The 9846-nt window shown below is 49.2% G+C and overlaps 1 non-coding gene across 1 annotated transcript; it reads left to right on the top strand.

Annotated features, from left to right (window-relative positions):
* The first annotated feature begins 8649 nt into the window (after positions 1 to 8649).
* LOC111819214 (U6 spliceosomal RNA) lies at positions 8650 to 8756 on the top strand. Its single transcript, XR_002822966.1, has one exon. It is a non-coding gene; the product is annotated as a U6 spliceosomal RNA (small nuclear RNA).
* The last annotated feature ends 1090 nt before the right edge of the window (positions 8757 to 9846 follow it).

A 9846-nucleotide genomic window follows, 5' to 3' on the forward strand; every position in this document is an offset into this window, starting at 1 on the left:
ACTGTAGAAAGAAAGAAGCTGCCTTACAACCAGTGATGCCCCCAGCGTTGAAATGGACTTAAGAGTGAACTTAGCATTTCTGATGTTAAATTCTTGGGTATGGCAATAGTACAGTGGTCGACTGGAAGATGTCCTTTCCTCCGAAGTGCTGTGCTTCAGTATGTCAGTATTTCAATAACCAAATGTTCTAATTGCTGCAATTCACTTTCAAAGAGATCAAGCAATTGGGGCGAGATCGAGGTGAAGGGTGTTCATTGTACCGTTCTTGTAAATTTTCTGTAGTTTAAAACTTGCCAAAATAAAACACTGGGAGGAGAGTGATGACCCCAAGAAATCTATCACTTGAGGCAGGAGAGAGAACTGCCGTGTGCCAGATTTGAGATGTTTGTGAGCTCTGGGTGGGGCTAGTGAGTGTCCCCAGAGGTGAATGAGTCAGGGAGGCTGGGGCGCCCCACACATATACCCAGCAGCCTGATGGAGAAACCACGAGAACTGACTGCCCAGCTGACGTGACGCTCACGTTGGCTGTGGGCAAGTCACGTGGAAGCCATGCCACCTTGGATCCTGCGCGGACAAGGCAGGCAGGGTGGATCTAGATGACTAAAGCAACACACAAACCTCCAAAGCTGACTTCTAAACTGAAAGTTGCTTGGTGGGGGTAGCCTTGGAGCCAGGGTGTGACTTAGATGGCCTTAGAAGCTAGGGTTACTGCAAGGCCGGGTGTCTGTTGCCACTGGAGACACAGAGCAAGGCCTGAGGATCCCTGCGTCCCCATCCCCCCAGGTCCTTACAAACCATATGTCCTGACTCGGAGTCTCCCCCACCCTCCCACTGTGCCTCTCACGCCGAGACAGTTGTGAACCAGACTCTCCGGTCCGACCTAGTGGGTCAGGTGTGCTCACCCACCTGCCATTGGATGTAGCCTGGCACAGAGGCAGGGCAGGCCGACACGCTGGGCTCGGTTTGATCCCAAGTTCTGTCTCAAAAGCCACGGACTCGAGGAAAGGAGGCGTGCCCTTTGATTACAGAGGCCTCCTTGGTAGCTGACAGAAACCTGGGGCACCAGGGCTTTGAGGGGCAGCTCCTCTACTGACTGAGTGCCACCCCCACGCCCTTCAGTGCTTGGGCATTCAGGGGATTGGCCTCACTCCCTGAGAGGTGCCAGGGGTTTGGTATCCTCTATCCCTCACCTCTGAGCTGCCAGCACCAATGACTATTTTATTTTTAACCAATAACCATTTAATAACTAACCCTGTCAACCTTCTGGTTTTCATGTCTCTCCTGGGTCAGATGGGGTCCCTACAGGAAACAGATGGCACTTTCAGATTACGGTGATTCAGGAAGGCTTAAGGGGAACTAGCACGTGGGGTGAGGGTGGATGGGGCAGTGACCTTGGAAGGCAGGGGAACGACCTGCCCCTAGTATCCCCCTGTAAAAATGACCTGGCAGAGGCATCTGACCTCCTCTAACTTCACAAGGGGGAAGAAGAATCAAAATCAACGGCCCCAGGCTGATTCCTCTGAGGCAGAGATCAGACATACCTCCACCCTCCAACCTTTTTACCAATCTGAAACCAGCCTTCCCTGCCACAGCACTCTCTACCTCTCTGCTGGGTTTAATAATTCATTGCAATGGCCACACAGAACTCACAGACCATACTTATGGGGTTTATTAGGGAAGGAACAGGTTACAATTCAGGATACAGTTCTTTGATCAGGACAGCCTCTTCTTAGTTGTGCCCACAGGCGGGCCTCTCTCTCTGGCCCTTGGCCCCTTGGCATGGCCTCTGCCCTGCTCGGGCAAGTGTTATAAAACTCTTTAGCTCCACCAATAAGTGCCTGGAGGCACCCCACTCTGCCAGTAATCCTTGGCCCAAAGGCACTCAGCTCTCTCTCTCTCTCTCTCTCTCTTCATGGGTTGGCAAGCCTAGCTCCACTGACAAGTGCCCTGAGGCACCCCACTCCACCAGCAAGCCTCCTGCCCGAAGGCACTCAGCTTTCTCCCTCTATGGGCCAGGAAGCCCACCGCGCTGTCTCCGGTCAGTCTCCTAGTTCTGCTGCCGCCATTTCTCTGCCGCTGCTTCTCGCCATCTTGCAATGTCCGGGGTTACAGCTCTCTCTCTGTCTCCTGGGTCTAGGAGGGGCTCAGCACGGGGATCCTGGGTCCAAAGGGTGCGCGCCACTCCCAGCTCTTCTTCTTGGTGGTAATCAGGACCCCTCTGCTTTGGGATTGACTGCTCTTTTAAACCTAACGGGATGGCAAAACTGACCAATCCCCTCATTAGGGTTCCATACACCTTATTTGCATGGTCCCACCCCACAAGGGATTATATTAGATTATTAGCAAGCCGTCCAATCCCCCTGGTGGGCCACAAGCATCTTATTTGCATAAACAAACAAACCCACTGCCACTCAGTCGATTCCAACTCATAGCAACCCCATAGGGTTTCCAAGGCTGTCAATCTCTACCTAAGCAGATTGCCACATCTTTCCCCTGCGGAGCCACTGGTGGGTTCAAACCGCTGACCTTTTGGTTAGCAGTTGATCGCTTTAACCACTGCATCACCAAGGCTCCTTTTTATTTGCATAAACCAAAAAAAAAAAAAAAACACCTCGTTGCCATCAAGTCGATTCTGACTCATAGCAACCCTATAAGGCAGAGTAGAACTGCCCCATAGGGTTTCCAAGGAGCAGCTGGTAGATTCGAACTGCCAACCTTTTGCTTAGCAGCTGAGCTCTTAACCACTGCAGCACCAGGGCTCCAACATTTTCATCGCCCCAAAAGGAGATCCCTGACTCCTTAGCAGTCACTCTCCATTCTCCTCCCTCAGCCTGCTGTGGACATTTCATACCTCTCAGGCTTCCTGTGGCTTGTCTCCTCAGAGGGCCGGCCGGCCGTGACTTCAGAAGAGCCGGGCCATCTGGGGCTTCCTCTGGCAGCAGGAGGGAATGCCCTGCTGGGGAGGACGGGGTTGTGATTAGTATTGCTGGTGGTATTACTGTGCCATCAGACCCCACGTGCAGCTGAAAATCCCCTGTTACCAGGTGGGTCCTCTCCCCTAAACTTTGCTCAAGGTTACAAAGCTGGGAGGGATCTTAGAAACCATCTGTGCCAACCCCCCCATAGCCTTGGGGTTCTGGTCTTGCTTGAAACAGCCTGCCAGATACCTGTTATACTTGTCCATCCATCAGCTAGGTTTGTCAGATCTTGACATCTCCTACAGCTGCTTTAGATCTTTTTATTATAAAACAATAACCATTATATAAATTACTATAAAAGAGTTCAATTTTACATGTATAACTAAAATATAATACAACACAGCCGATGTCATCATTGTTAACCTGATGGTTTACCAAACTGTAGTTAACCAGCACTGTTTGTGATCGCGTTTTATTACGGAAAGGAAATGCCAAAATCCTGTGGGTGTCATTTCATTGCAGCCTGGGAGAACAAAGGCATATCAACTAGGTAAAGTGTTTCCCTCCCCCATCCGCAGGTCTCCATTAGTAGGAATATTTGCATAAATATAAAGTAGCCTCTTTCTGCCAGCATGGAAAGCTGCTTCTTTGCTGAGTTTCCAGGGCGCTATTCAGCGATTTGCTGGAGTGTGCTAGTCAATGGGACACACTGCTGGGCTGGGGCTCTGGGGGTCCAGAGAGGACATGGAGCCCAGCAGCTGCTTCAAGCCCAGTTCCTGCTTTTCTCTGGGTGAAGTGCCGCCACCGCTTGGATGGTGGTCGTGCGTCAGGTCTTGCTACCCCTTTTCATGTTTGTTTTTTTTTGTTTTTCTAGTCTTTTTTTTTTCCATTGCCTGCCTTTCACTTTGATCTTTGCTCTCTTTTTCTCTTTGGAAATGCTGACTTCTGGTTTTATTTCTGCCTCTTCTTTCTCACCTTCCCAGGGGCCTTGCCTGACTGCCACCAGGGCCTCACCAGGGCGTCCATGCGGCAACTATTTTTGTCAGCTCAGGTCTCTTCCTTTTAAAGAAATGAAGCCCTATACCCCACCCTCCTGCCCCCAGGTAACCGCCGCCTGGATTTTGATAGTTATCCCCCCTACACGTTCTTATACCTTTCCTATATGGATATAGCCACCACATGGTCTTGCATTGCTTTCACTTTGTACAAATGGCACCATGCTGTCCAGATCCTTCTGTGACCGGCCGCAGGACCGGCTCCATTGCAGTTTCCTTCTGCCGTCTCCCATTGGTGCCCAGCGGGGTGGTTCCTCATTTTGTGCATTTTCTTGTACGTGACTCTTGGTGCCAACATGTGCAAGCTTTGTTAGGGGATCCACCTTCAACTTTACTGAAAGTGGCCAAATCCCTGTGGCCAAAACACTTGCCGGAAACAATGTGCTCACCAGCGTTTTGGTTGCTCCACAGCCCTCTACCATCTGCCCAGCTGACGCGGATGAACAAGAATTCCATTTTGTCTCGGTTTACCTTTCCCTGCTTGAAACAGGCTGAGCTCATCTGCGCATTCACTAGCTGGGAGGCCTTGGTGTTTCTTAAACTCTCTGTGCCTCAGTTTCCTCTCCCTAAAACGAGACGCTAACAGTACCTCCCTCACAGGGTGTAGGGTGCCTGTGAGGATTAGATGAGGTAAGCCAGATGTCTTAGTTATCTAGTGCTGCTGTAACAGAAATACCAAAAGTGGTTGGCTTTAACAAACAGAAATTTATTTTCTCACAGTGCAGGAGGTTAGAAGTCCTCATTCAGGGCGTCAGCTCCAGAGGAAGGCTTGCTCTCTCTGTTGGCTTTGTGGGAAGGTCCTTGTCTCTTCAGCTTCTGTTCCTTGGCTCTTGATGATCTTCGTGTGGCATGGCATCTATCTTTCCCCATCTCTGCTTGCTTCTCTCTGCCCAGTCTGCTCTTTTTATATCTTAAAGGTGATTGCCTTAAAACACACCCTATGCTGATATGGACTCTTGACGAAGAAAACCCATTCCCAGATGGGATTATAACTATAGGTATAGGGGTTAGGATTTACAACACACATCTCGGGGGGACACAGTTCCATCCGTGACACCACAGAAACAGCTTACGAAAGCCACCACGTGTAATAAGTAGTCGCTAAATGTCAACTGGATCACAGCCTTGTGTTGCGAGGCAGGTAGGGCAGGTTCCTTCTCAGAACTCGATCACAGAACAAGGAGCCAGGAACCATCATGGCAGTAACCAAAGGTTACTGAGGGCTTCCTATCGAGGAAACTGAGTTTAGGGAAGTTGAACTTCATGGAGTTCAACTCCAGGTTCACGGAGATAGGAAGTGGCCAAGGTGGGACTTCCCTTCTGGGCTTCCACCTTGGTGTTTCCAACTGGAGTCCACTGAGCCTGAGCCTCCAAAACTTTGGCTTCAATTTTCATTTTGAAAGTATATGTTTTAAATTGAGAGAGAGGGACACAGAGGTCAATTGTCACAACATAGTTCGTAAAGAAAATGTTGTCTCCAGACGCTCTGCTAACCAGAACTGAAAGCATTCCTGAAGCCCATGTTTCAGCCACAGATTAGACACGCCTGTGAAGCCAAACATAACACACGTGAGGAACGGGCTTCTTGGTTCGGTCAAGTGTATGAGACCAAATGGGAAGCTCCTGTCCAAAAGCAGGATGGGAAGGCAGGAAGGGACAGGAACGGGACGAGTGGGCACAGGGAACTCGGAGTGGAAAGGCGGAGCGTGCTATCACATTGTGGGGATTGCAACCAATGTCACAAAACAATATGTGAATAAATGTTTGAGAAATTAACTTGAGCTTTAAACTTTCACCTAAAGCACAGAAAAAAAAAAAAAAAGAAAAGAAAATGTTGTACATCCTACTTTGGTGGGTAGTGTCTAGAGTCTTAAAAGCTTGTGAGCAGCCACCTGAGATGCTCCACTGGTCTCACCCCTTCGGGAACAAGGGAGAATGAAGACAACTAAAGATACAAGGGAAAGATTAGTCCAGAGGATTAACAGACCACAACTACCACGACGTCCACCAGACTGAGTCCAGCGCAACTAGCTGGTGCCCGGCTACCACCACCGACTGCTCTGACAGGGATCGTCACAGACAGTCCTAGACAGACCTGGAGAAAAACGTAGAACAAAATTCCAAGTCATGAAAAAACACCAGAGTTAGTGGTCCGACAGAAACTGGAGGAACCCCTGAGACTGTGGCCTCCAAACACTCTGCTAACTCAGAACTGAAACCCCTCCCAAAGCCCACTTTTCAGCCAAAGGTTAGACAGGCTTATGAAACAAACAAGAACACACGTGAGGAATGTGCTTCTTAGTGCAGTCAAATCTACGAGACCAAATGGGCAGCTCCTGTCTAAAGGCAAAGACGAGAAGGCAGGAAGGAATGAATGGACACAGGGAACCCGGGGTAGAAAGGGGGAGGATGCTGTCACATTGTGGGGATGGCAACCAATGTCACAAAACAATATGTACATAAATGTTTGAATGAGAAATTAACTTGAGCTATAAACTTTCACCTAAAGCACAATAAAAAAAAAGAAAGAAAGAAATTGAGAGGGCGTCACATACCACACAATTCACCCTTTGAAAGTGGTTTGTCGTATGTTCACAAGCTCGTGCAGCCATCACCACTGTCGAATTCCAGAACGTTTTCATTACCCCAGAAGAAACCCTGTACCCATTAGCAGTCACTCTCCGTGCCCTCCCATTGCCCCCTGCCCCTGGCAGCCACGAATCTACCTCCTGTCTGTGTGGATTTGCCTGTTCTGGACATTTTACATCGACGGAATCAAGTGCATGTGGTTTTCAAGGTTCGTTGTAGCTAGCATCAGAACTTCATTCCTTTTTATGGCTGAATAACCCTCCATTGTACAGACAGACCACATCTTGTTTATCCACTCGTCTGTGGATGGGCGTTGAGGTGGTTTCCCCCTTTTGGCTACTGTGAATAGTGCTGCAGTGAACATTGGTGCACAAGTCTCTGTTTGAGTCTCTGCTTTCAAGTCTTTGGGGTAGATACCTAGGAGTGGAATGGCCGGGACATTTGATAGTTCTATTTTCAGTTTTTTGAGGAAGCGCCACACTGTTTTCCACAGTGGCTGTACCGTTTTGCATTCCCACCAGCCGTGGGTAGGTGTTCCGATTTCCCCACATCCGTGGCAACATTTGTTATTTTCTTTTTTTTAAATCTTAGCCATCCTAGTGGGAGTTTAATGGTATCTCATTGTAGGAGTGGAATGGCTGGGTCAAACTGTAACTGTCTGCTTAACTGGTGAAAAACAGCCAAACTCTTTCCACAGCAGCTGTACCATTTTACATTCCCACCAGCAATACACAGGGTTCCAATTTCTCCGCATCCTAGTCAACAGTTGCTATTGTCTGTGTTCTTGATTATCGCCATTCTAGTGGGCACAAAGTGGTATCTCATTGTGGTTGGAAAATACATTTTTAACTTTCAAAAAGTCTCGTCAGCCCCACAACAGCACCTGCACTCGGTTGGGTCACAGATCACACGGGGACCCAGAGGTGGCCTGTGCCAGCATCCAGGCCTCACCAAGGGGGTCCGGCCATTGCAGGCTGAGCTGGTGAGAGACGTTCGCCTTTTGAAGCCTTTGTCTTTGCCGTTCAGAGTGGCCTTTTGTTCCCCAGTTGTCTTTTATATCGTGCAGCCAAAACAGGTGGAGGATCTGAGCCAGCACCTCCACAGTGACCCAAGCGACGCTGGGCCAGCCCTCGGAAGCTGCTGCAGGGGCAGCCCCAGTGAATGACAGCTGTAGCCTCGGCAAGAGCTTCCGATGGCAGAATTGTCAGAGTACAGAGATTGTCAGATTGAATCCAAAGCCTCAGATCCATGCATATGCTGTTTCCTAGAGGCATACCTCAAACATATGTCCGCGGAAAGAGTCAATGTACAAGAATGAGCAAAAAGATACTCTAGGCAACTGGGAACCGAAAGAAAGCTGGCATCGCTATATTAATAGCAGACAAAATAGACTTCGGGAACAAACAAAAACATTTTTAGGAATCATGTTAAAATAGGCTCACAACATGAACCAAAAGCTGACAGAACTCCAGAGGAAGACAGACAAATCCGCCAGCACGGACAGGTCCACCACTTGTCTGTCCGTTTGTCGTACTGTGGTGGCTTGCATGTTGCTGTGATGCTGGAAGCTATGCCACTGTTAGTTCAAATACCCGCAGGGTCACCTATAGTGGACAGGTTCCAGTGGAGCTTCCTAAGACAGACTAGGAGGAAAGGCCTGGCGATCTACTCCCGAAAATTAGCCCGTGAAAATCCTATGGATCACAACAGAACGTTGTCCAATACAGTGCTGGAAAATGAGCCCCTGGGCTGGAAGGCGCCACCAATAGTCGAAACAATGGACTCGAGATTGCCAGTGGTGATGAAGATGGTGCAATACCACGCCAGGATGTACGCCAAACACCTTGTTCCCAAGTCCACGAGGGCGTCTACAGACACTGAGCACATCCTAGCCGTAAAGCAAGAAGCAACTAATTTCTAAGGCTTGGTATTGGACAGACCACATTCTTGGACCACAATGCAATTAAGTTGAGAATTTAGTAACCAATAAATAAATACATAAAACAAAACTCCATACAGTGCAAATGTTTAAAACGTGACAGTGAACATTTAAACTCACTTCCAATTACACTAATAAAAATAACTCTGCGCTGACTTCCGCAGCACATATACGAACACTGGAGGGATGCAGAGAAGATTAGCACAGCCCCTGCGCAAGGATGACAGGCAAATTCGTGAAGCGGTCCATATGTTTAAAATTTTTGTGTAAGAGACTAACTTGAAATGTAAACTTTCACTTAAACTACAACGATAAACAAACATAAAATAACTACCTAGTGAAGCCTGGGGGAGATGGGGAAAGTGGTGAGTACAGGGAAACGTGTAGCCTTAGGGGTTTCCATCCTTCACATTTTTTATTGAACTATGACAGGGAATTGACTTGGCAATTATTTTTATCCATTCATCTGTTGATGGGTACCTGGTTTGTTTGTTTTCCTGCTTCTGGCTATTATAAATAAAGCTGCTCCAACAGTCGTAGGTTTCTATGGACACGTGCATTCAGTTCTTTTGGAAAGATACCCAGAAGTGGAATTGCTTGGTTAGGGCAGGTGAATTTCAAGTTTCTAAGAAACCCTGAAACAGCTCCCTGAAGCGGTTGTACCGTTTCACACTGCCACTAGCCCTGGGTGAGCCTTCTAAGTGTACCGCATCCTCACCGACACTTGGTGTGATCAGTCTTTTTACGTTAGTCACGCTGGCAGTGGGCACCGGCATCGCATCACGGTGGAGGAGGCAGGAGGAGAGCTGGGTAGTGAGGGAGGGACCTGAGGGACCGGACCGAGCCGAGGGGGGGTGGCGGGCAGGAGGAGCTGGGGAGGAAGGAGGGGGACGGAGGGAGGGAGGACGCGGGAGGAGCTGGTCCCCGCTCTGTGCGCCTCCCTCGGGAGGAGCCTCAGGACCCCCGAGGCTGGGCCTCCTCACTCTCCCACCAAGTAAAACCTGAAGCTGGGCGCTTTCTGGTTTGCGGGTTTGAGTGCGTGGCCCTGCCCGCGCCTCCTGTTGTTTCTGAGGGGCAGGAAAGCGCAACTGCCTTCAGGCAGAGCCTGTGGCGTCTTTGCCCCTGGCTTGCTGGCTTGCGGCAGGGGAGCCGTGACATCACGTGGGCGGTCACCCTGGGCCGCAGGGTTTTAAGGAACAAGTTTGGCCCCACATCGGAGCAGCTCATGGAAGCAGGGACGCTTGGGTGAACTGATGCTTTTTTAAGAGAACTATACATTAGCAAAATTGACCCCAGCAGAAAGAGAACAGCTGAGCAGAGAAAAAAAACTGCAAAAGTTGTCAGA

Source organism: Trichechus manatus, unplaced genomic scaffold, assembly GCF_000243295.1.
Source record: "Trichechus manatus latirostris isolate Lorelei unplaced genomic scaffold, TriManLat1.0 scaffold00309, whole genome shotgun sequence".
In the NCBI taxonomy this organism is placed as follows: Eukaryota; Metazoa; Chordata; class Mammalia; order Sirenia; family Trichechidae; genus Trichechus; species Trichechus manatus.